We start from the raw sequence: 25,993 nt of genomic DNA, 5'->3' as shown, positions 1-25,993 counted from the left end.
AAATTCAGTTTTCACACATTTAACTAACAGTAACAACATTAGTCGTGACGAATTTATTACCCAGATAGAGACTTTCCCAATATATTTACTTTGGTACTTGAGAAAAAGTATTAAGTGCAGCATTTTGGGGTGAGGGGGTGGACACATTCATCTTCAATACGCAGTTTCACCAAAATGAGGGAGTTTCCTACTCCTGGCGCCTTCCATATTTTTACTTCTTAGGCTAACAGGTCCATTTTTAATACAATCACCTACTTCGAGTTGCAGAACCCACAATTCACGACAACACAAAAATAACTCTCAGGGCGTCACGATATTCAAAAACTGACGTTACCAATAAGACAATCTTGGCCGAATCTAAGGTGCTACCGAAGTCACTTCGACTCGAGGCCGGGCTGGCCGAGCCGGAGCCCTGCCCGCCTTTACCCCGCGCTCACCGGCGAGCTCACGCGCGACACCCACGGCCCACAGAGCTCCTAAGACCCCCGACCCGCAGCCCAAGAGGAGGCCGCCCCGCGCCAAAGGAGGGCTCAGGCCTCTTCCCGTCACCTGCCACACGTCCCTGAGGAAGACACACAATCTGTCCCCTTCACCTGCCACAAACTCCACCACCCGACAAAAGGCCCCTGACAAGGGAGGCCTGCGCTGTGGCCCCCTTGGCACCGGTGGCCCCGGACCAAGCTCCTCCACCTCATCCTGAGAGGAAGCGGCCTCCGCGTCCCCAGGCCTCTACGTTTCCGCCCCTCCCCCACTCGCGGCCTGGTCCCGAACTAGCTCCCGAGACGGAGAAGAACTAGCTCCGGGAGCTCATTACCCCGGCTCCTGAGCCGGCACTGACCAGTGCGCGTCCCACTCGCAGCAACACGCACCGCCGCCTTCCTCTTTGGAGATCTAGGCCCGTGACTGAGGAAAAGCAGTCCGCAGCGAAGCACAATGGCGCCCGCCCCTCTCCCAGATCCGGCGCAGAACCAGCCGCCACCGTTAAGTGCCCCTCCCTGCTCCTCCTCCCCCCCACTTCGCAGACTTCCTGGCTTCTCGCGAGAGTGGCGGCGCGGCGGGGACCGAGAGCTGCGGGCGGGCTGGAGGTGCCCCACCGCGGGGTGGTGCTCTGACTGCGGGAACCGTTGAAGAGCTGCCCCCGGAGAGTCAGCGAGGCGCCACTGGTAAGCGGCAGCGGCTGGCTGGCCGGCGTGCCGGCAGCTGGGCTGGCGAGTGTGCGGGTGCCGGGCGCTGGAGGCCCGGGCCGGGGTGGCCGTCCCCGCCCGGCTATAGTCTCTGAGCCAGCCCCTTCCCTCCCGGGCGCCGGGTCCCCGCCCACAGGCTTACCTGCAGGGCCCCGTGCTCGAAATAACGCCCAGCTCATTGGCTTTTTTTTTTTTCTTCTTTTTCTGGCTCTTGGTAAGTGGCGCAGTGAATGTTGAATTGAATCAAGCACTGCCTTTTCCGACCTACCCCTCCCCGCTTGCTTCCCTGCCCGCCCTGTGTGATCTGACTGCAAGCCCTTTCCCTTAAGAGTTGGAGCCTGTTTGTCCAACCTTGTGATAATTTCCTCGTGGTAAGAATCTTGGTAAATGATGGTGATCATGTCTTTTAAAATCGTGATGGTAACCTTTAATAGCATAGCCATCGATTTTGCAGTAAACAAATTCACCTATTTAGAAAGAGGGAGGAAAATTGTGAGGTGAATGGTCTGGTGAATATTAGATGAAACTTTCAAAGAACTGTAAATCTGGCAAACTAAGATGTAAATGAGTACTAATAAATAAAGGGGAATAGGTTAGGGAAAAGCTACATCTAACTATGTGGAAATATTTAGATGATATGTTGATTTGGAATAATGAATCAAAAGTTCTTTAATGGAAAAGATCAGTTATTGAAACTTGGAAGAATACTGAAAGGCACTTGATTTTTTTTAATGACCTATTTTGTTAAGGTATTAAAAGCAATCCTTTGGATCCAAATAATTCCAATAAGTGAAACACAGTGTTTCTATGTATTTGTCATTACATCGGAAGGGAATGGAGTATCACTCACTATCATCCTTATTTTATTGTCTTGGGGACTAACAGACTGTACATGTTTCACTATGATAAATTCTAAAATACTATAAATTTTAAAGATTTAAAGTTTAGTATTTTAAGTTGGCATGTAAGTGCCAATCTAACTTTTAGGATATGAAATGAAAATAAACATCTGGTATGGGATAAAGTGAACAGAGATTACTTTTGAGAAAATTAATTTGCCCTTTAAAGAAAAATAATTCTTTTCCAGCCTGTTCGAGTGCCCCTGCAGCATTGTGGTTATAGATACACGGATGTATACACCCTGAAGAACCAGACTATATGGGTTCAAATTCCACCCCTGCCTCTTACTACCTTTGTTATCTCAAGCAATTCCTTAACCTTGCTAAACCTAGGTTTCCTGTAAAACAGGGTTAATAACAGTACCCATGCCCTGTAGCATTGTTTAGATGAGATAACGCGTCAGTTCCTGAAACACAGTAAGCATTCCATAATTGTTAGCTATTACATTCCATGTCTAAACCACCAATAATATTGTCTCTTTCTGTGACTTAATATTACATAGGTCCCTCAGACATCTTCTGAAGATTATGCTAAGAGAAATGACTGCACCCTTTTCCTGAGCTATGGCAGTCAGACCTGGCAGTGGTAACTACTCTACAGAACTCCTAAACCTGGCAAAGATGGTGCAGATTTTGGCAGATTATGGCTTTGTCCCCACCCAGCACTGATGATATTATGAAGTGAGTACGACATCAATTTCCTGTGCTAAACAGAGTTTCTAGTTTTTTATTGGTGCTAGTAAATAAAGACCACTGATTAATAGGTTTTTATTATTTAAGAATGGTTCGTTGTGTTTCTTTTTAATGTACTCTCTCTGATTTTAGTATTCAGGTAATTATCGTGAGTGATAAATAATTATTGAGATTTTGCTATGCCGCAGACATTTTGCAGCCGGGCGCGGTGGCTCACGCCTGTAATCCCAGCACTTTGGGAGGCCAAGGTGGGTGGATCACGAGGTCAGGAGATCGAGGCCATCCTGGCTAACACAGTGAAACCCTGTCTCTACTAAAAATACAAAAAATTAGCCGGGCGTGGTGGCAGGCGCCTGTAGTCTCTGCTACTTGGGAGGCTGAGGCAGAAGAATCACTTGAACCCAGGAGGCAGAAGTTGCAGTGAGCCAAGATCATGCCACTGCACTCCAGCCTGGGCAACAGAGTGAAACTCCATCTCAAAAAAAAAAAAGACATTTTGCTAGGAATTATGGATGTGAATAGGTAAAACATGGTCATGGAAAATGACCATAGTTTCTTAACTAAAAATCATTACAAAGTGATTTGACAGGCAAGTGTTTGAAGTCAGAACTGTTCCAGACAATCTAGACACCGTGCTTGCCTTTTATCCACAGAGTTCCCCCACTTGACCTTCCCTTGCTAAACTTTTTATCCTTTATGAGTGACTCTGACATACCTTTCTGTATCTAAATATCTTTGTTCACCACTTGCCCTCACCACTCACCTTAGTTTTCATTTTTGAACTTGGCTTCTTCTCTAAGTTAGCATCTTATTGACTATTACTAATTTTTCCCCTTTTATTTTATAAACTTGTCTGTTATTTACCCATGGTCATTCAGCCCTTTACTCTTACGTTTTGAGTATTTCTTCCACCTGATAGCTTAGAATGCTCTTTCAGATATTGAATTTCAAAGTTCTTGTTTTCCCCTCTTTTATTCATCCCACAACCTAATCTTCTAAAAAGCTTCTCTTTGGCAAGGGCAGTTGTAGAGATATCCTTTACTTTGCATAAATGGTGGGACGTTGAAAAGATGTGGTTACATTTGCTTTTTGCAAATCATATAATTTTTTATTGATACATAATATTTGTATATATTTATGGGGCACATGGAATATTTCGTTACATGCATAGAATGTGTAATGATCAAGTCAAGGTATTTAGGATAACCATCATCTAGAACATTTATGACTTCTGTGTTGGTAGTATTTCAAGTCTTCCCTTCTAGCTATTTTGAAATAATGCAATATGATGTTAACTATAGTCATTCTACTCTATTATCAAACATTAGAACTTACTCCCTTTTATCCAACTTTATATTTGTACCCATTAACCATCCTCTTTTTGTCCCCACCCCCACCACACGCATACCCTTCCCAGCCTCTGGTAACTATCATTCTACTGTCTACCTGATTGAGAACAACTTTTTCAGGTGATCTGCCTGCCTCGGCCTCCTGTGCTGGGATTACAGGCGTCAGCTACCGTGCCTGGCCAAGGATCCCTGCTTCTTTTTTTTTTTTTCTTTTTTTATCCAGCCCAAAATGTCATGAGGACTCCTACTTCTAAGGGATATATTACTTAAAGGTCCATTGTTTTAAGTCTTTGATGTAAGGAATTCCTTTCATAACAAAAATAATAAACTCTCGATTTAGTGCCTTTATAAATTTTTATTTTCCCTGCATCAAGTTTTATTTAAAGTTGCCACATTTAGTAAATGAACATCCAAAAAAATTCTGCTGGTTGACTTCTGCTGGATTAGCATCAAAAACTTTCAATTCCCCAAGCCAATATTTAAAAGGATATAGAGGCCAGATATGGTTGCTCAAGCCTATAATCCCAGGACTTTGAGAGGCTGAGTGAGGAGGATGCTTGAGACCAGTGTGGGCAACAAAGCAAGGCCCCATCTCTACAAAAAAATTTTAAAAATTAGCCCTGTGCATTGGTGCATGCCTATAATCCCAGCTACTTGGGAGGCTGAGGCAGGAGGATTGCATGAGCCCAGGAGGTTGAGGCTTGCAGTGAGCGGTGATCATGCCACTGCATTCAGGCCTGGGTGACAGACCCTGTCTCAAAATAAATAAATAAATAAATAAATAAAAGGATATTAAAACACGTAAAGAGAGTACCATCTTGAAACCCTCTCTGAGAAACCTCTCTTACATCTAAGCTTACAGGCCAGATCTCACTGCTTCTAGAAAGATCATTCCTGCTTTTAGTTGCTGTAGAATATCTGGCCTCACCAGGAATAATCCCCAATTTGTGGGACACTTGGAATTCAAACCTTGCACACTGCCTGAAATATATAGAATGCTTAAGAAAAGCAGATACATTTTATTCATGTTTTTAAGTACATGAGGCCTCATTCCATCTCCCAGGCTGGAGTACACAGTAAGCTTCTAGGCTAAAGCTGTCCTCCTGCCTCAGCCTCCCGAGTGGCTGTGACTACAGGTGTGCCACCACAGTGTGGGGCTAGTTGTTTTTAAATTTTTTGCTGCCCAGGCTGGTCCCAAACTCCAAGCCTCAAGTGATCCTCCCTCCTCGGCCTCCCAAAGTACTGGAATTATAGGCATCAGCTACCACATCCAGTTAATAGCTATATTTTGTTTTATTTATTTATTTATTTTGGAGACAGAGCCTCACTCTTGTCTCCCAGGCTGGAATGCAGTGGTTCAATCTCGGCTCACTGCAACCTCCACCTCCCAGGTTCAAGTGATTCTTCTGCCTCAGCCTCCCGAGTAGCTCGGATTACAGGCGCCTGCCACCACTCCCGGCTAATTTTTTTTTTTTTTTTTGAGATGGAGCCTTGCTCTGTCGCCCAGGCTGGAATGCAATGGTGTGATCTCCGCTAACTGCAACCTCCACCTCTCGGGTTCAAGCAATTCTCCTTCCTCAGCCTCCTGAGTAGCTGGGATTACAGGCACGTGCCACAATGCCCGGCTAATTTTTATAATTCTTAGTAGAGACAGAGTTTTACCATGTTATTCAGGCCGGTCTTGAACTCCTGACCTTGTGATCCATCCACCTCGGCCTCCCAAAGTGCTGGGATTACAGGCATGAGCTACCACGCCCAGCCCCAATTTTTCTATTTTTAGTAGAGATGGGGTTTCACCATGTTGGCCAGGCTGCTCTCAAACTCCTGACCTAAGGTGATCCTCCCACCTTGGCCTCCCAAAGTGCTAGGATTACAGGCGTGAGCCACCACACCAGGCCAACAGCTATGTTTTATTATTATTATTATTATTTTTAATAGAGATGAGTTCTCAGTATGTTGCTCAGGGTGGCCTTGAACTCTTGGCCTCTCATGACCTTCCTGCCTTGGCCTCCCAAAGTGCTGTGATTATAGGTGTGATCCACCACACCCAGCACTATTTTTTGTTGTTGATAAAACTAGGAGTTGGAAAACTGTGATACATGGGCCAAATGTAGCCCACTACCTGTTATTTTACATAATTTACATTTAATTATATATTTAATTATGTATTTAATTTAAATACATAATTTAGATTGTGTATTGTCTGTTGTTGTGCATTATATATTAGGGTTCTCCAGAGAAACAGAACCAATAGTATACAATACATTATCTGTCTGTGAATATTTATTTTAAGGAATTAGCTCACGTAATTGTGGAAGCTGATAAGTTTAAAATTTGTAGGGCAGGTTCACGGGCTGGAAACTAAGACCAGAGTTGATGGTGCATTCTTAAGGCAGAATTTCTTTTCTAGGAAACTTCAGTTTTTGCTCTTAAGGCTGACAGGATGAGGCCCATCAACATTATCAAGAGTAATCTCTTTAAAGTCAACAGATTGTAGATATTAACCACTTCTACAAAATACCTTCACAGCAGCCCAGATTAGTGCTACTTAAGTAACTGGGTACTCTAGCCTTGCCAAGCTGTCGTATAAAATTAACCATCACAGTTTAACTGCTTTCACCCTACAATGACAACAGTTTAGTAGTTGTGACAGAGATGGTATGCTTAGAAATCCTAAAATATTTAGTACAGAAAGTTTGCTGACCTCTGGAGTAAACCATAAAACCAAATTGAACTAACAATAATTGTTCCTGTAATGGAGTTCAGCCAAGTGTGCACATGGCGCACGTGCGTGCAGACACACAGACACACACACACACACACGGAGGCACACACGAACTTCAGAATTATAATAATCGAGTACCATGCTTGGCCTCCATGACCATTTCAGACTACATTTTTTTGAGATTGGAAGCAGAAGGGGATACAGACATAAATTCCTTGAGCATTCCTTCTGCCAAGTTAGGCAGAATCCTGTTTTATCTTAAATTTTTTTTCGTGTCCACATATGTGTACAATTTTATAAAAAGCTATGTATGTGATTGTATCATACCTACTACTTTAGTGTAGTCCTTCTCTTTTCTGTTTTTCGCCTTTTCCTTGCCTTTTTCTTTTCCTTCTTAATTTGGCTCTTCTGCCTCTGTCTACTACTCCACAAACATCCTTTGCAGCTCATGTTGACCAGCTACTGTGTATCCTCCCACCTTATTTTCTGCATGGTCACACAATCATAAAAGTGTGTGTGTGTGTGTGTGTGTGTGTGTGTGTGTGTGTGTGTGTTATGTGTTTACAGAAATACTGGTATTGATGGAGTTTTTTTTAACCATTTAATTTATAAAATGAAATCAAATCTAAGCATGCATCTCCGTCTAACTTTTTTCATTCTATAGTACCTTTTCTCTAAATCCCTATTGATATTTAGTTGTTTAGCCTTTGCTTTTGGTTTGTAATAGATATTATCACTCTGCTACTTTCACAGTGTTTTTTTAACTTCTATTGATTTTACATGTAGTATTTTTTGCCATAGATAGGTTTAGATGGTAAAATGTGTCAATGATTTCTTTAATAAGTTCTAGGTTTCCAGTTTAGCTTAAAAAATCTTACTTATCCTTTGATATTATCAGGCAGTATCCTACATTTTCCAGATTGTGCTTAATTATTCTCAATTGATCTCTTACATCTTAAAAAATTTATCATTTTTATATATGGAATAAGATAATAGGATCTAATTTTTTTGTCTTCTCAATAGATAGCCAGGTGTGCCAGTAGCATTCCCAAATAATCCATTCTTTTCTCTGTAATTAGAAAGACCACCCTTGTCATATATTGAATTTTTAAATTTATGCTGAATATATTTCTGGGTTTTCTATTCTGAAAACTAAACTATTCAGAACTATAAATGTTAAACTATTCAGAAAACGAAATATTGCTTACCTATCTTTTGAATCTTTCTCATTTGTTATTACTGTTATGTTTTTCTGTCACCTACTTGTTCAGTTATAAGAAGTGGTAACTAGACTGGGCGTGGTGGCTCACACCTATAATCCCAGCACTTTGGGAGGCTGAGGTGGGCAGACTACTTGAACCTAGCAGTTTGAGACCAGCCTGGGCAACATAGTGAGACCCCATCTCTACAAAAAAATACAAAAATTAGCCAGATGTTATGGCGCACACCTGTAGTCAAAGCTACTTAGGGGGCTTAGGCAGGAGAATTGTTTGAGCTGAGGAGGCAGAGGTTTCTGTGAGCTGAGATTGCGCCACTGCACTCCAGCCTGGCATCCTGGGCAACAGAGCAAGACCCTGTCTCCAAAAAAAAAAAAAAACAAACAAAAAAGGCCGGACGAGGCTGGGCGTGGTAGCTCAGAATCCCATCACTTTGGGAGGCCGAGGCAGGCAGGTCACGAGGTCAGGAGATCAAGACCATCCTGGCTAACATGGTGAAACCTCGTCTCTATTAAAAATACAAAAAATTAGCCGGGCGTGGTGGTGGGCACCTGTAATCTCAGCTACTTGGGAGGCTGAGGCAGGAGAATGGCGAGAACTCAAAAAACAAAAAAAACCCAGATGCGATGGCTCATGCCTGTAATCCTAACACTTTGGGAAGCCGAGGCGGGTGGATCACCTGAATTCAGGAGTTTGAGACCAGTCTGGCCAACATAGTGAAACCCATCTCTACTAAAAATACAAAAATTAGCTGGGCGTGGTGGTGCACACCTATAATCTCAGCTACTCGGGAGGCTGAGGCAGGAGAATCACTTGAACCCGGGAGGTGGAGGTTGCAGTGAGCCAAGATCGCACCATTGCACTCCAGCCTGGGCAACAAGAGCGAAACTCCGTCTCGAAAAAAAAAAAAAGAAAGAGAGAGAGAGAGGGAGGGAGGGAGGAAGGAAATGGTAACTCTGTGTTCTCCAGAATTACCCAATATACCTAACTGATTTTGCATTATACAGTGCATGTTATACTACCAACATGCCTGGGAATGATGTTAACTTATTTTTTCCACTATTCCTGTTTAACTTTCTTAGCAGTTGGATAAAGCCATTGAATACATATACTCCAGTTATTTAAAAACACCTCATCTGTACTTTTGTGTATCATAATAATACTTCAAAAAGTATATATGTACAACATATGTACTGCTTAACTAGTTTCTCAAATAATCCTATTTTTTATCCCAGAGTCCATTCTAAGTTTCTTACCATGGAGCTTCAGTGCTCTTGACAGCAAGCATGCCATTTATACCAAGGACAGTATAGAAGAAATCCTTCATGTTTTTCTATTACATCATCATAAAATGGTATGAGAATGGTAACACGCTTAAAATATTTATCTTATATTTATGTAAGTCTTAACTTTAGCATGGCACATAAGCATGTTGGTAGAAGTGGTTGATTGTTGTAGTTTGAATATTGTTACCTTTGATGCTGAGACCTCTGTACTTTTCAAAAAAAAATTTTTTTTTTTTTTTTTTTGAGACAGGGTCTTGTTCTGTTGCCCAGGCAGGAGTACAGTGGCACGATCACTGTTCACTCTAGCCTTGACCTCCTGGGCTCAAGAGATCCTATCACCTGAGCCTTCCAAGTAGCTGGGACTACTGGCTGACTTTTGTATTTTCTATAGTGATAGGGTTTTGCTATGTTGCCAATGCTGGTCTTGACTTCCTGGGCTCAAGCAATCTGCTCACCTCAGCCTTCCAAAGTGCTGGGATTACAGGCGTAGGCCACCATACCTGGCCCAAAATTGAATTTTAATTCAGTTTTTAGAGGATATTTAACTCAGTGCTTTTTTTGTTTGCATAGGATTAATTTTGCCTACATTTGTGGGAAAGCTTTTTTTTGTTGGGGGGGGTGGAAGTGATTATTTCATTGTTTTAAAGTCCGTTTATTAAGGTATTTTTTAAGCTTATGTTTATCACAAATAGTTATTTAAATGGAAAGCTTTGGCTGGGTGCAGTCGCTCACGACTATAATCCCAGCACGTTGGGAGGCTGAGACGGGCAGATTACCTGAGGTCAGGAGTTCAAGACCAGCCTGGCCAACATGGTGAAATCCTATCTATACTAAAAAAAAATAACAAAAATTAGCTGGGTGTGGTGGCAGGAGCCTATAATCCAAGCTACTTGGAAAGCTGAGGCAGGGAGAATTGCTTGAATCCAGGAGGCAGAGGTTGTAGTAAGTAGAGATTGCACCACTGCACTCCAGCCTGGGCAACAGAGCGAGACTCCATCTCAAAAAAAGAAAGAAAGTGGTTTTTTTTTGTTTTTTTATGGTTTTTTTGTTTGTTTTTTGTTTGTTTGTTTGTTTTGAGATGGAGTCTCGCTCTGTAGCCCAGGCTGGAGTGCAGTGGTGCAATCTCGGCTCACTGCAAGCTCCACCTCCCGGGTTCATGGCATTCTCCTGCCTCAGCCTCCTTCCCGAGTAGCTGGGACTACAGGTGCCTGCCACCATGCCCAGCTAATTTTTTTGTATTTTTAGTAGAGACCGGGTTTCACCGTGTTAGCCAGGATGGTCTCTATCTCCTGACCTCATGATCCGTCCGCCTCGGCCTCCCAAAGTGCTGGGATTACAGGTGTGAGCCAGCGCGCCTGGCCAAAAGAAAGTTTTAAACATGTTTTTGCGTATTGGGGGTCCTAAGATAGGAATGAAAATGTGAAAAACAATTTTAATGAATATTTGATTTCCTTGTAAGCCCTTTAACAGTTTTATAAACATAATGATATGACTGTTTTTCATTAGGCTTCACTTTCTTGTGTTAATAACCAAATGCTTTCCATATCCATCTATTTTGTTATTACTGATAATAATACAAATTAGAGGACTACGAAAATAAAAATTTTTTGTAAAGTTGTATGTCAAAACTTTAATGGGATGTATTAAGAATGAGTCATTAATTAAATGGTAGCATTAAAAATTAATTGGGCAGATGAAAATTTGTCTTTACAAAGTCTAGGCAAAGAGTTTTTAAGTTAAATTTTAATAATTCTTGATAATATCCAGAAATAAAAACTGCTAGTGTTTACTCTTGTCTGTGCTTAGAAGAAAGCTACATAGACGTGATTAACATTAATTCTGATTAAAAGAAAAAATGTATAGAAATAATTAAAAATATGATAACACTTTGCTTTTTAATCGACCAAAATGGGAGAAAAACAACTCTTAGACATTGAATAGAAGCTTTTACATCTTGCTTAGAAGATTTTTGGTTTTTGCTAGCAGAACCAAATGTAGAATTTAAACTTTGTCAGAACAAAATTGGCACAGATGTGTAGTGAAAAAAATCTACAAAAATTAAGGTAGGTGTGGATATAAAATATATTTAAGAATGGCCCGGCGCAGTGGCTCATGTCTATAATCCCAGCACTTTGGGAGGCTGAGACGGGCAATCACCTGAGGTCAGGAGTTCGAGACCAGCCTAGCCAACATGGTGAAACCCTTTCTCTACTAAAAATACAAAAATTAGCTGGGTGTGGTGATGTGCGCCTATAGTCCTACCTGCTCAGGAGGCTAAGGCGGGAGAATCACTGGAACCTGGGAGGTGGAGGTTGCAGTGAGCCAAGATCATGCCACTGCACTCCATCCTGGGTGACAGAGCAAGACTCTGTTTCAAAATATATATATATAATATATGTAATATATTATAAAATATACTGTATTATAAAAGTATAATATACAATATAAAATATAAAACATTATAAAAATATATGTTATATATACATATATAATTTAAGAAGAATAAAATAAGTCAAATTTTAAAACTACAAATACAACTATTAAAAAATACATTGTACATTTTTAATTAGTTGTAACAGAACATTTCCCTCTTTTACCTGAATTTTTTTAAAGTTTAAATTTAGCATCCATCAATCCATACAGATGAGTAAGTTACCTGTATTTAAAAAAAAGAAATGATACAGATCCTCAATGCTTAAGAATGAGACTATATACTCCTATTAAAAATCAAGAAATACATTAGAGTAGCCTTCATTATTATGTACAGAAATTAGTGAGAAGAGGAAAAATAAAAAAAGAACAGATTCTGGTTGTGTCTATAACTAAATTAACTTCGTTTTAAAGTTCTCACTTGAAATTGTATGTGTAAACTGTATTTTACAATAAATGTGTCTTTTAGCTTGGTGGTTTGTGACTCAGACACTAGAGACATTGAGGTTTCATTTATAGAATATATTAGAACTTTTTTATTTCCATTGATTAGAAATAAATTTTATTCTGTAGTTTTTATGAGAGACCAAGCATTCTTCTATTTAGTACAGTAAAACGAAGTTTTGTAATATTTTTCTTTAATGAAAAATGTGTTTGCCAATTAAGTTTGCTCTAATGTTAAGCATGATTAAATCACATATTTAATCTGTGTAACAACTAGGAATTTAATATGAATTTTACTTGAACATCTTTCTCTAATAAAAATTAGACATCATTTTATGAAATTGAGAAATTATTTGTCTTGCCCATTAGTGTAAAAAGATTCTGCTAAATGGAACTTAAGTTAGATAGAATTCATCTGCATGTCCCACATCCTTGGATTCAACCAACCACATATCAAAAAATATTCGAGGAAAAAAACAATAAGAAACAACAATACAGGGCAGGACAAGGTAGCTCACGCCTGTAATCCCAACACTTTGGGAGGTTGAGGCAGGCAGATCACGAGGTCAGGAGTTCAAGACCAGCCTGGCCAACATGGTGAAACCCCGTCTCTACAAAAAAATACAAAAATTAGCCAGGCGTGGTGGTGCGCGCCTGTAGTCCCAGCTACTCGAGAGGCTGAAGCAGAAGAATCACTGGAACCTGGGAGGTGGAGGTTGCAGTGAGCCGAGATCACACCACTGCACTCCTGCCTGGGCCATAGGGACAAAACTCTGTCTCAAAAACAAACAAACAAAAGAATACAATTATAAAATATAATACAAATTAAGAAACAGTATAACAACTTTTACATAGCATTTACATTGTTTTGGATATTATAAGTAATCTAGAGATGATTTAAAGTATACAGGAGGATTATGTAGATCATATGCAAATAGTACACCATTTTATATAGGGCACTTGAGCATTCATAGATTTTGATATCCACTAGAGGTTGTGGAATTAATTCCCCCCTATAATAAGGGACAACTGTAATTGTTTTGTAAATTCTAAGTCTGCTATTAAATTCTAAGTCTGCTATTAGTGAAGTTCTATGGTCTGAATGTCCTCCAAAATTCATAAATAATATTACAATACTACCAATGTGATAGTTAAGAGCTAGAGCACTTGTGAGGTGATTAAGTCATAAGGGCAGAGCCTTCATGGATGGGATTAGGGCCCTTGGAAAAGGGCTTGAGGGGAGTGGGTTCACTGTCTTCTTTTCTGTTATGTTAGGAGACAACATTCCTCCTCTCTAGAGGAAGCAGCAACAAAGTGCCATCTTGAAAGCAGAGAGTAGCTCTCACGAGATACCAGTCCAGCTGGCACCTTGATGTTGGACTTCCCAGACTCCAGAACATGGCAGATAAGCAGCATAGATAAAGTTCTAGGAGTTGTGAGTTGATAAAATTCATTGTAATGAAGAGTGAATAAAATATATTGTAGGTTTTGTGGATGTGGCTTTACAACTGGGCCCAGAAAAGGGTAGGATTTAGATGGGTAGAAAGAAGTAAGAAGCAACATTAGGAATGACTGATTAATCAAGTGCTGAAGCAAAATATTACACAGCATTTTTCCACTGATTTATTGTAAGCTCTATGAAGAATAAACTTTGAAAAATCAGTTTGTTTCTAACCCCAGCTCTTTGTTTTTGTCCTCTAAGAGACAGGGTCTTGCTCTGTCACCTAGGCTGGAGTGCAGTGGTGTGATCAGAGTTCACTGCAGCCTCAAACTCCTGGGCTCAAGTGATCCTCCTGACTCAGCTTCCCAAGTACCTAGGACTACAGGCCTGCACCACCACACTCAGCTCATTTTTTCAAAAAAGGTGGGGTCTCACTGTGTTGCCCAGGCTTGTCTCAAACTCCTGGCCTAAAACAATCCTCTCATCTTGGCCTCCCTAAGCGTTGGGATTATAAGCTTGAGCCACTGTGCCTGACCCTGGAGCTTTTTAATAATAGTGTTGATGTGCTTGGAGCAACCTAAATATTGATTTTCTATACAATCCAAAAACTTCCGAGGAAAGTGTATGACAATTTTACAAGGGAGATTGTATATTATCAGCCCCACTGAGGATACTGGGTATGTCTACTACCACCCTATATTCCTTACTCTGTTACCACATGCTACTTCTGGTATCCAGGATTACCAGAAGACAATCCTTGCAAGCTATAGGCACTCAATAAATGTTGAAGTAATGAGCAGACATGTTGCTGTGGTTTTTTGTGTTTTAAATTGCTTAAAGGAGTTAAGTAGTAATTATCTGGTAGCAGTGCATATGTACTAATATGTTTTAGACAGAGTAAATATTGTCTTCTTGCTAAAGAAAATCTTCAGTTCAAGTTACTATTCAATTATGTAAGAAATATTTATAACTATTAGAAATTTTAAAATTATTATTGCTTTGGATAAAATTATAAAATGAATAGTCAGATTTTTAACTCCTAAGAAGTATTGAGAAAGAAAGCATTGATTTAGGGGATTATTAAAGTCAGCTCACTATTTTATAAAAATGTGATGAGAAGGGCTAAACATTCTTAATATATGAAGTAGCAGTAGTCCGTATTAAAATATTTTTATGTTGAGGAGAAAAAGTAGGCAGTTTTCAATACTATATAATATATAGTACTTACTATAAAGTACTAAACATTCTCTTTTTCTTTGTTTTTTTTTTTTGTGTGTGGGAAGGTGGGGGACAGGGCCTTGCTCTGTTGCCTAGGCTGGAGTGCAATGGTGCAGTCACAGCTCACTGCAGCCTCGAACTGCTGGGCTCAAGTCATCTGAGTAGCTGGGACCATAGGTGCACGCTACCATGCCCAGCTAATTTTTTATTTTTTGTAGAGTTGGGGTCTTGCTATATTGCTCCGGCTGGTCTCAAACTCAATAGACTTAAGCAATCCTCCCACCTCAGCATCCCAAAGTGTTGGGATTACAGGCATGAGCCACTATGCCTGGCCTAGTAAAATATTTTTATACTAAGTAGAGAGAGTAGATTTGTGGAAAACTCTTAAACTCATCAGGTACTGCAATGAAACTTCTAGCATTGGTGATTAGCATACTAATATGTACTGGGCAAATTTATAATTGTTAGTAATTTGCAATGGAGTCTTTTCATTCTGATATTCAAAGTATTTTACAAACACTAAACCTTTCAAAATCTCTCTTATAATAGGTATTGTTAAATTAATTCCATATTTCATATGAAAAAACAAAAGCTGAGGGAGGCAAAGTTACTTACTTAAGACCACATAGTATTTAACTGATGGAACCTGAGTAGTTCCAAATTTCTGTTACTCAACTCTAACCCCCATATAAAATAAAATCAGTATAATGCTAAGAAATACTGTTGTACCTCCAAGAATAAACTTGACAATAGAAATATTGTCATGGCAGTTTAAAGAAATGTCTTTATTAAAATGAGTATTTCAAGGTAAAATCCTCTAAGTATAAACATATTTATATAAGATATTTATATTTAAGAAGATAGTAATTTCATTCAATATTTTGTTTTTAATATCATGATCATTAAATTACATAGATTCTCTTCTGGTAAGCAAAGTGCAAAAAAAGCCAAAATTGGTATAGACTGTGATTCAAATACTCTTTCATATAGCCAGGGTGATAAACTACTTATTTATTGAACTTGACTGTTTAAATATAAAAATGATTGTCCTAATGGAGAGAGCCCCTAAACAAAAGCAAGTAGCTCCTTTTGCATAAAAGACTTCTACATTATTTTGTATTTTAGTGAACAGTGTTTTTTTCTATTGTAATTTCTGATTAGATATCACATTATTTATGAATTGTTTGTTATGGTAGGAGTATAGTATCTTTTGGAAGAATTTATCTTAGTATATATTAACCAATGAGTCAATTAAGATGAGCCAATTTCAATATTATCCTTAAGTAGTATTACCATTGCAATACTAGAATAGACATATCCCAGACCATTAAAAACCTGACAATTCTTTATCCAGAAAAAACAAGCAGACAAAATATTTACAAAACTGTTAAAAGATTGGGGAGCTAAAGTAGTGGCAAATGCATTACTCTGAAAATCCTCACACATCCTCCGAAAACCAATAAAGATGAACAAATAAGACTACACATAACCAGGCTGGGCACAGTGACTCACACCTGTAATCTCAGCACTTTGGGAGGCCGAGGCGAGTGGATCACCAGAAGTCAGGAGTTCAAGACCAGCATGACCAATATGGTGAAATCCTGTCTCTACAAAAATACAACAATTAGCCGAGTGTGGTGGCACGCGCCTGTAGTCACAGCTACTTGGGAGGCTGAGGCAGGAGAATCACTTGAACCCGGGAGGTGGAGGTTGCAGTGAGCCGAGATGGCGCTCCAGCCTGGGTGACAGAGCAAGACTCTGTCTCAAAACAAAACAAAACAAAACAAAACAAAACACTGTACATAACCATATGTTAATGTTAGAATGCAGAGAACGTTCCAACTTCAAATTATCTGTAAGTAGAAAAATACATACTAAATCCTAGCCAGCCATTATTCATGCCTTTGTGCAAGCTGTGGTGGAAAGCAAGGGTGATCTGGGAAAAACTGCACAGGAGAAGAAAGAAGCTAGTGACAGGCTTAAGATACTGATCTAAAGACATTTCCAGATGAACTTCCTCCTGAGAAATACTGATAGATCAGAGGAGACTACAGGGAAGGGACTTAAAAGTGTATATGGGACTCAAAAAGGCAGTTTTGGAAAGGCACTCATTAGGGGAGAAGAGGGTAAAAAAGGAAGAGATAAATGCCCTCTGAAAACTAAACAGTTAAGAAAAATATAGAAGGGGAAAATTTAGGATCCTGCAAGACAGAAAAAATTTTTTTAATTGGAGGACAAATCTCACACTGCCTTTGCCTCCACATCCAACTAATAAAGAAACCATACTTTACTAAAAGCAGAAGCCATTTTTGAACTAGGAATCTTGTAAACTATTTCAAACAGCCAGTCCTGTTCACAGAAAAGAAGAAGTGACAGGACCTTTAACTATATATAAACAATTTTGAAAGAAAATAGAAAATGAAGGTAAAATAAAAAATAGGAAATGAGGTTCATTTGATGAAAATACCTATAACCCCCTCCTGAGAAACACAGGCGTAAAGATAGATATATAGACCAGGTGTGGTGGCTCACACTTGTAATCCCAGCACTTTGGGAGGCTAAGGCTGGGGGATCACTTGAGGTCAAGAGTTCAAGACCAGTCTGACCAGCATGGTGAAACCGTGTCTCTACTAAAACAAAAAGACTCAGCCAGGCATGGTGGCATGCGTGTCTGTATTACTAGCTACTCAGGAGGCTGTGGCAGGAGAATCACTTGAACCCAGGAGGCAGAGGTTGCAATGAGCCAAGATCATGCCACTGCACTCCAGCCTGGCCAACAGAGTGAGACTCCATCTCAAAAAAAAAAAAAAAATATATATATATATGTATATAGATCAATGGAATAGAACTGAGACTTTATAACTAGACCCTTATATTTATGGTCAATTCATTTTCTTCAAGAATGCCAAGATAATTCAATGGGGGAAGAAAAATCTATCTAACAAATGATGCTGGGATAAATGGAAATTGACATGCAGAGAATGAAGTTGGACCCCTACCTCACACCATGCACAAAAATTCATTTAAAAATGGATTAAAGATCTAACTTTAAGTACTAAAACTATACAACTTGTAGAAAAAATTGTAATGTGAATTTTACATGTAAGTATTCTTGACCTCGGACTTACTAGTGGTTTTTTTTTTAGATATGACACCTTCAAGTATAAGCAACCAAAGAAAACTAGATAAATTCGACCTCATAAAGTAAAACAAACAAAAACCTTTTGCTTCAAAGGATACCATCAAGCAAGCGAAAAGACAACACATAGAATGGGAGAAAAAGGTTGTAAATCCTATATATGACAAGGCACCTGTATCCAGAATAAAGAACCTCTTAAAACTCAACAATAAAAACACAAATAATCTAATTGTAAAATAGCTTACAATCATTATTGTAAAATTAGCAAAGGATTTAAATAGATATTTTTCTAAAGAAGACATAAAAATAGTCAATAAATGTATAAAAAATAGACAATAAATGTATGCTCAGCCTCAGCAGTCATTAGGGAAATGTAAATCAAAACCACAAGAGAAGTATTTATTCACACACACTAGTATGGCTACAATAAAAAACCTAGACAGTAAAAAATGTTGATGAGGACGTAGAAAGTTGGTACCTTCATATATTGCTGGTAGGAATGTAAAATGGTGCAGCTGTTTGGGAAAGCAGTTTAGCAGTCCTCAAAAGTTTAATTATAGTTACCATATGACTCAGCAATATCGTTACTAAGTATATACTCAGGAGGACTGAAAACACATGTCACACAAAACCCTATAGACAAATGTTCATATCATAGTAGTCAAAATGTGGAAACAACTGAAATATGCAACAATGGATGAATGGATAAACAAAATGTGGTATATCCATCCAGTGGAATATTATTTAGCCTTAAAAAGGAATGAAGTTCTGCTGCATGCTGCAACATGGATGAACCTTGAAAACATTATCCTTAGAGATGGAAACCAAACATAAAAGGTCACATTGTATTATTCCATTTATATCACTGTCCAGAATAGGCAAATCCATAGAGATACAAAACAGATAAGTGGTTCCCAGGTACTGGGAAAAGCAAGAGGTAGGAGTGACTGCTAACGAGTATAGGGTTTCTTTTTGAGGTGATGAAAATGTTCTGCAACTAGATAGTGGTGTTTGTTTTATGAACTTGTGAATATACTAAAAGCCACTGGATTATATATTTTATGTATTTGTTTGTTAGGACTGTCATAACAAATAATACTACAGGCTGATGGCTGGAGCAGCAGAAATATATTTTCTCACCGTGTGGAGTCTAGAAGTCCGCAGTCAAAATGTCTCAAGGGTTGTTTTCATTCTCAGGCCTCTTTTTTGGCTTGTAGATGGCTAACTTCCCTGTGGCCTCACATGGTCACCCCTTGGTCTGTGTGTTGTCTGTGTCCTAACCTCCTCTTATAAGGACACCAGTCATATTGAATTAGGGCCCACATATATGACATTTTACCTTACTTGTCTCTTTAAAGGTCCCATCTCCAAATTCAATCACATTCTGAGGTACTAGAGGTGTTAGGACTTCCACACGTGAATTTAGTTGGGGAGGGAGACACAACACTTGAAAACCTAGGGGTGAATTTTATGATATGTAAATTATACCTCAATTTTGAAAAATATAAGAACCTACTTTTCTTTCCAAATAAGTTTGAAAACTTGAATGAAAAAAGTAATTTTCAGCCGGGCACAGTAGTACACACCTGTAAGTCCCAGTTACTCAAGAGGCTGAGGAAGGAGGATTGCTTGAGACCAGGAGTTTGAGGCTGCGTCTGTGAATAGTCATGGTACTCCAGCCTGGGCAACATAATGAGACCCCATCTCTTAAAAAAAAAAGATGGTCAGGTGCAATGACACACTTTGAGAGGTCGAGGTGTGAGGATCCCTTGAATCTAGGAGTTTGAGACCAGCCTGGACAACATAGTGAGACCCTGACTCTACAAAAAATAAAAACTTAGCCAGGTATGGTGGCACATGCCTATGGTCCCAGCTACTTGGGAGACTCAGATGGGAGGATCGCTTGAGCCTAGGAGGTGGAGACTGCAGTGAGCCATGATCTCACCATTGCGCTTAGCCTGGGAGGCAGAGTGAGACCCTGTCTCAAAAAAAAAAAAAAGTTTATTTTTAAGGCAAATATATTTCATCAAAATTGGCCACATTTGAGAAAGTTTAATTTCTGTAGAAGAAATAGAAAAGAATATCAAGGATCCACCTCATAAAAAAGCACCAGTCCCAGATGGTTTTATAGAGATAATCTGTGAAACACTGAAAGATATTCTCAATGCTCTGTAAACTGGTGCTGAGCACTGAATGTGGATAATACCAATTCCTAAAGACAGCACAAAAAAGAAAAAAAAATTACAAACCAATATCAATTGTATATATTGATACCAAGTACTAAATAAAATATTAGCAAACAAATTCCAATGTCATATATTAGGAAAACAAGCTGGGCATGGTGGCTTACACCCATAAACCCAGTGCTTTTGGAGGTCAACACAGGAGGATCACTTGAAGCCAGGAGTTCAAGACCAGTGAGACCCTGTGTCTACAAAAAAATTTGAAAATTAACTGGCATGGTGGCATGTACCTGTAGTCCTAGCTACTTGGGAAGCTGAGAAAGGAGGATGACTTGAGCCAAGGAGTTCAAGGCTGTGAGCTATTGTACTCTGTAGTACTGCTGAGCTGTAGTACCATTGTACTACAGCCTTGGTGACAGAATGAAACTCTGTCTCTACAATAAAATAACATATTATGACCATATGGGATTTACAGTTGACCCTTGAGCAAAACAAGTTTGAACTGCACAGGTCCATTTATTTGTAGATTTTTTTTTATTTTTTAATTTTTTATTTTAAAGAGACAGGCCTCACTATGTTGCCCAGACTGATCTTGAACTCCTGGCCTCAAGTGATCCTCCAGCCTCAGCCTCCTGAGTAACTGTGATTACAGGCGTGTGCCACCATGCCCAGATTCTGCAGACTTGTTTCAATAAATATATTGGAATATTTTCTGAAGATTTGTGACAATTTGAAAAAACTTGCAGATGAACCACATAGCCTAGAAATATTGAAAAAAATTAAGAAGCCAGGCACAGTGGCTCATGCCTGTAATCCCAGCGCTTTGGGAGGCCGAGGTGGACAGATCACCTGAGGTCAGGAGGTCAAGACCAGCCTGGCCAACATGGTGAAACCCCATCTCTACTAAAAATACAAAAAATTAGCTGGCCATGGTACTGTGCGTGCCTATACTCCCAGCTACTCGGGAGGCTGAGGCAGGAGAATTGCTTGAACCTGGGAGTTGGAGGTTACAGTGAGCTGAGATTTTGCCACTGCACTCTAGCCTGGGCAACAGAGTGAGACTCCATCTCAAAAAGAAAAAAAAAAAAAATTAAGAAAAAGTTAGGTATATCATGAATGCATGAAATATATGTAGGTACTAGTCTATTTTATCATTTACTACCATAAAATATACACAAATCTGATATAAAAAGTTAAAGCTTATCAAAACTTACACATATAAACATAGATCATACATGGCATCATTCACAGTGGAGAGAAATGTAAGCAAGCAGAATGATGCAGTATTAATAACTGCATAAATTTAATTGTAGCACGTTGTACTGCTGTAGTAATTTTGCAGCTGCCTCCTATTGCTATTGTGGTGAGCTCAAGTGTTCATAGTATATGCTTAAAAGGCCTTACGATACTTATCATCTCCAGATGAGCAGTTCATCTCTTCAGTAAATGGCACTGTATCACAGTAAAAAGTGATTTTTTGCCATTCTCATGTATTCTTTATCCTGTTTAGTGTAATACCGTAAACCTTGAGTAACACTATAGGATCCATACCAAGTGCTACTAGTGATGCTGGAGTTGCTACCAAGAAGCAGTGAAGTCATGACATTACAATAAAAAGTCGAATTGCTTGAGATGTACTATAGATTGAGGTGTGCAGCTGCAGATGCCTTTTTTTCCATTTCAGACAGGCAGTTCTGTAAACAATCTTGTAAACAGATGACATAAACTTACAGTATCAGTAAATACAGTACAGTATTGTAAATGTATTTTCTCTCCCTTATGATTTTCTTAATAACCTTTTCTCTTGCCTACTTTATTGTAAGAATACAGTATTGTATGTAACATAAAAAATATGTGTTAATTGACTATGTTACAGGTAAGGCTTCTGGTCAACAGTAGGCAATTAGTAGTTAAGTTTTTGGGGAGTCAAAAGTTATGTGCACATTTTCACCTGAGTGGGGAGTCAGCACCCCTGCCCCCACATTGTTCAAGGGTCAACTGTATTCCAAAAACACAAGATTGTTTCAATATTAGGCAATCCATTAATATACCATATTAATAAATACAGGGATAAATCATATAATGATCTCCGTAGATGCTGCAAAGACCTTTAACAAAAATCAGCATCTTCTGATAAAAGCACTCAAGAAAATAGGAATTGATGGGTATTTTCTTAACATGATAAATATATATACACACCTTTCATGTATAGGTGTATGTATATATACACACACACACCTTAAAGTCATCATCATAATGGAAAACACCAAGGACATTTTTACTAGTACCATCAGGAGCAAGGCAAGGATATCTAGTAATTACACTATTATTCATCATATTACTGGAAATATTAGCCAATACAGTTAAACAAGAGGAATCAGTAGAAGTACAACAGAAAAGAGGAAATAAAACTCTATTTGCAGATGATATGATAGTATATCTGGAAAACCCTAGAGCAGGGTTTAGCAAACTGAGAGCCAAATTTAGCCATATATACTTGGTTTTGTATTGCCTCTGTCATCTTTTGCACTACACCAGCAGAGTGGAACAGTTGTGATAGGAACTTTTTGGCATACAAAAATGAAATATTTACAGTCTGGTGTTTTTACTGAAAAGATACAGTGTGCGGACTTCTGCACTAGAAAATCAATGGTAAAACTAACTCAAATAATAAATCAGTAACTAGTAGCCTATAAAATTAGCATTCAGAAATTAATATTTTATATATATATGTATCAATAACTACCAGTTAGAAAATAGAGTGGTAAGGGAAAGCCCAATTAAATAACAATGAAGAAGATAAAATACTTAGGAATAAATGTAACCAGAAGTATGTAAAAGCTATTTGAGAAAAGCTTTAAAATACTTGTGAAAGACAATCTCAATAAAAATACCAACATGGCCTTTTGCTTCTATGAGCAGCACCACGGCAGTTGGCAAGAACAAGCGCCTTATGAAAGGTGGCAGAAGGGAGCCAAGACAAAAGTGGCTGATCTATTTTCTAAGAAAGATTGATATAATGTGAAAGCACCTGCTATGTTCAATATAAGAAATGTTGGAAAGACGCTAGTCACCAGGATCCAAGGAACCAAAACTGCATCGGATGGCCTCAAGGGTCATGTGTTTGAAGTGTGTCTTGCTGATTTGCAGAATGATGAAGTCGCATTTAGAAAAATTCAAATTGATTACTGAAGACATTCAGGGCAAAAACTGCCCAACTTCCATGTCATGGATCTTACTTATAACAAAATGTGTTCTATGGTCAAAAAATGGCAGACAATGATTGAAGCTCCTGTTGATGTCAAGACTACTGATAGTTACTTGCTTCATCTGTTCTGTGTTGACTTTACTAAAATACGCAACAATCAGATATGGATGACCTCTTATGCTCAGCACCAGCAATTCTGCCAAATCTGGAAGAAGATGATGGAAATCATGACCCAAGAGGTGCAGACAAATGACTTGAAAGAAGTGGTCAATAAATTGATTCCAGACAACATTGGAAAAGACATAGAAAAGTCTTGCCAATCTATTTATCCTCTCCATGATTTCTTCGTTAGAAAAGTAAAAATGCTGGCTGGGAACGGTGGCTCATGCCTCTAATCCCAGCACTTTAGGAGGCTGAGGTGGGCGGATAATTTGAGTTCAGGAGTTTGAGACCAGCCTGGCCAACATGGTGAAACCCCATCTCTACTAAAAATACAAAAAAATAAGCCGGTCGTGGTGGTGTGCACCTGTAATCCCAGCTACTCAAGAGGCTGGGGCTGAGGCAGGAGGATGACTTGAACCTGGGAGGCAGAGGTTGCAGTAAGCCGAGATTGTGCCACTGCACTCTAGCCTGGGAGACAGAGTGAGACTCCATCTAAAAAAAAAAAAAAAAAAAAAAAAAAGGAAAGTAAAAATGCTGAAGAATCCCAAGTTTGAATTGGGAAAACTCATGGAGCTTCATGGTGAAGGTAGTAGTATTGGAAAAGCCACTGGGGATGACACAGGTGCTAAAGTTGAATGAGCTGATGGATATGAACCACCAGTCCAAGAATCTGTTTAAAGTTCAGACTTATAATAGTGGCAAATAAAAAGTCCTATTTGTGAGAAAAATACATGCTCTTTTATGGAGCTAGACAAGTTGATGTAGAGTAGAATTCTAGTTGGGAATTGTTTCAGGCAAAAATCATTAATGGATTTTACGGTATTTTGTGAAGAGTTGGTTACAAAGGAGGATGTTTTTACATACTCAAAATATCTCCCCACAAGATACTAATCAAAAATGGAAAAAAAATAGCAACTATACAGTGGACATACATGACATATACCACCTTATCAAGTTGTGAAAGTTAACACTAACAGTAGTGGGACCAATAGCATGCATCTCGACAGGATTCACAAAGAAGAGCACATCGCTTCTGCCGTATTACTGCAAAAATGCATAACCTGAACATAAACATGAAGAACAATCAGTAAAGCCCAAATTGAGGGACATTTCACAAAATAAATGGTTTGTACTTTTCAAAAATGTCAAGGTCATGAAAAACAAAGACTGAAGAATGCATTCCAGATCAAAGAAGTCCAAAGAGGTATGACAATTAAAAATAATGTATGACCCTCAATTGGATCATGGGCTAGGATGGAAACAATTTTTATTTTATATTACTTTTTTCATATTTTTGTTACAAAGTACATTAGTGAAACAATTGGTGAAATGTGACGGTCTGTATTGGATAGTATTGTATTAATGCTAATTTCCTTATTTTGATAAATGTACTTTTAACAGAAATATACATTGAAATATTCAGGAGTAAAAGGGAATGATGAAAAATATCTTTATAAAGGGAGCAGAAAGAGACTGATAAGTTAAATGTGGTAAAATGTTAAGTTTGGGGAATCTGAGTAACATTTATGTGGAAATTCCTTGTACTTTTTAAAACATTAATGTCTGGGCTGGACCTGGTGTCTCATGCTTGTAGTCCCAGCACTTTGGGAAGCTGCTTGAGCTTAGGAGTTCAAGGCAAGCCTGGACAACATAACAAGACCTCATCTCTACTAAAAATTAAAAAAAAACTAGCTGGGTGTGGTGGCACATGCCTGTAGTCCCAGCTACTCGGAAGGCTGAGGCAGGAGGATTGCTTGAGTTAGGGAGATCAAGGTGGCAATGAACTAGGATCTCACACTGCCTTTCAGCCTGGGTGTCAGATCAAGACTCTGCCTTAAAAAACAATAATAAAATAGAAAATAAACTTTTACTTTAGAATAATTTAAGATATGTAAAAGTAGATAAAAGAAAAAATCTATCCTGTACTCACAACATTTCTGATACCAAATATCAATTTTCCACACCAAGCAATTCTCCAGTTTACTGTGGACACCAATGCAATTCAATTTTATTCTGATACTATCCACCTAGAGTTAGCATCAGACCCCACAGGCTAAATAGGGCTTAGTCCCACAAGACTGCCTCAATTCCAGCTTCAGACACCAATCAAAATCCCAGTTCTCCAGTACTTCTGACTAACTTGACTACAAATTGGGAGTTGCCATAACCTCTGCCTCATGTTCAACAATTTATTATAATAGCTTACAGAACTCAGGGACACACTTTACTATTATCAGTTTATTATAAAGGATGCAAATGCGCAAATAGATAAAGAGGCATATAGGGTGAGGTCTGGAAGGGTCTTGAGTACAGGAGCTTCTGTCTCCATGGAGCTTTGGACACATTCTGCCTCCTGGCATGTTAATGCATTCAACCTGGAAGCTCTCTGAACCTGTTAGATTAAGGTTTTCATGA

At 38.9% G+C, this 25,993-nt stretch overlaps 2 protein-coding genes and 1 pseudogene across 27 annotated transcripts in view; 2 read left to right on the top strand and 1 right to left on the bottom strand.

The window, feature by feature from the left end:
• MARCHF7 (membrane associated ring-CH-type finger 7) overlaps window positions 1-1,162 on the bottom strand; it is a 56,405-nt gene extending 55,243 nt beyond the window's left edge. For 6 of the 22 annotated variants that reach the window (XM_063712558.1, XM_063712561.1, XM_054548796.2 and 3 more), the window contains exon 1: window positions 839-968. The gene's annotated coding sequence lies outside the window, so the exon portion shown is untranslated. 22 annotated transcript variants of the gene reach the window in all.
• A 1,465-nt stretch (window positions 1,163-2,627) lies between these two features.
• BAZ2B (bromodomain adjacent to zinc finger domain 2B) overlaps window positions 2,628-25,993 on the top strand; it is a 395,277-nt gene continuing 371,911 nt past the window's right edge. For all 4 annotated transcript variants that reach the window (XM_054548956.2, XM_054548959.2, XM_054548958.2 and 1 more), the window contains exon 1: window positions 2,628-2,764. The gene's annotated coding sequence lies outside the window, so the exon portion shown is untranslated. The remainder of the gene's footprint in view (window positions 2,765-25,993) is intronic.
• LOC134759543 (small ribosomal subunit protein eS1-like) lies at window positions 2,631-24,363 on the top strand (annotated as a pseudogene). The gene is made up of 3 exons (XR_010135873.1): window positions 2,631-2,764; window positions 18,033-23,793; window positions 24,026-24,363. The product of XR_010135873.1 is annotated as a small ribosomal subunit protein eS1-like (transcript).

Source organism: Pongo abelii, chromosome 11 (genome assembly GCF_028885655.2).
Source record: "Pongo abelii isolate AG06213 chromosome 11, NHGRI_mPonAbe1-v2.0_pri, whole genome shotgun sequence".
NCBI classification, from domain to species: domain Eukaryota; kingdom Metazoa; phylum Chordata; class Mammalia; order Primates; family Hominidae; genus Pongo; species Pongo abelii.
Note: the sequence above shows the minus strand (reverse complement) of the source record. Positions and strands in the feature narration are given on the sequence as shown.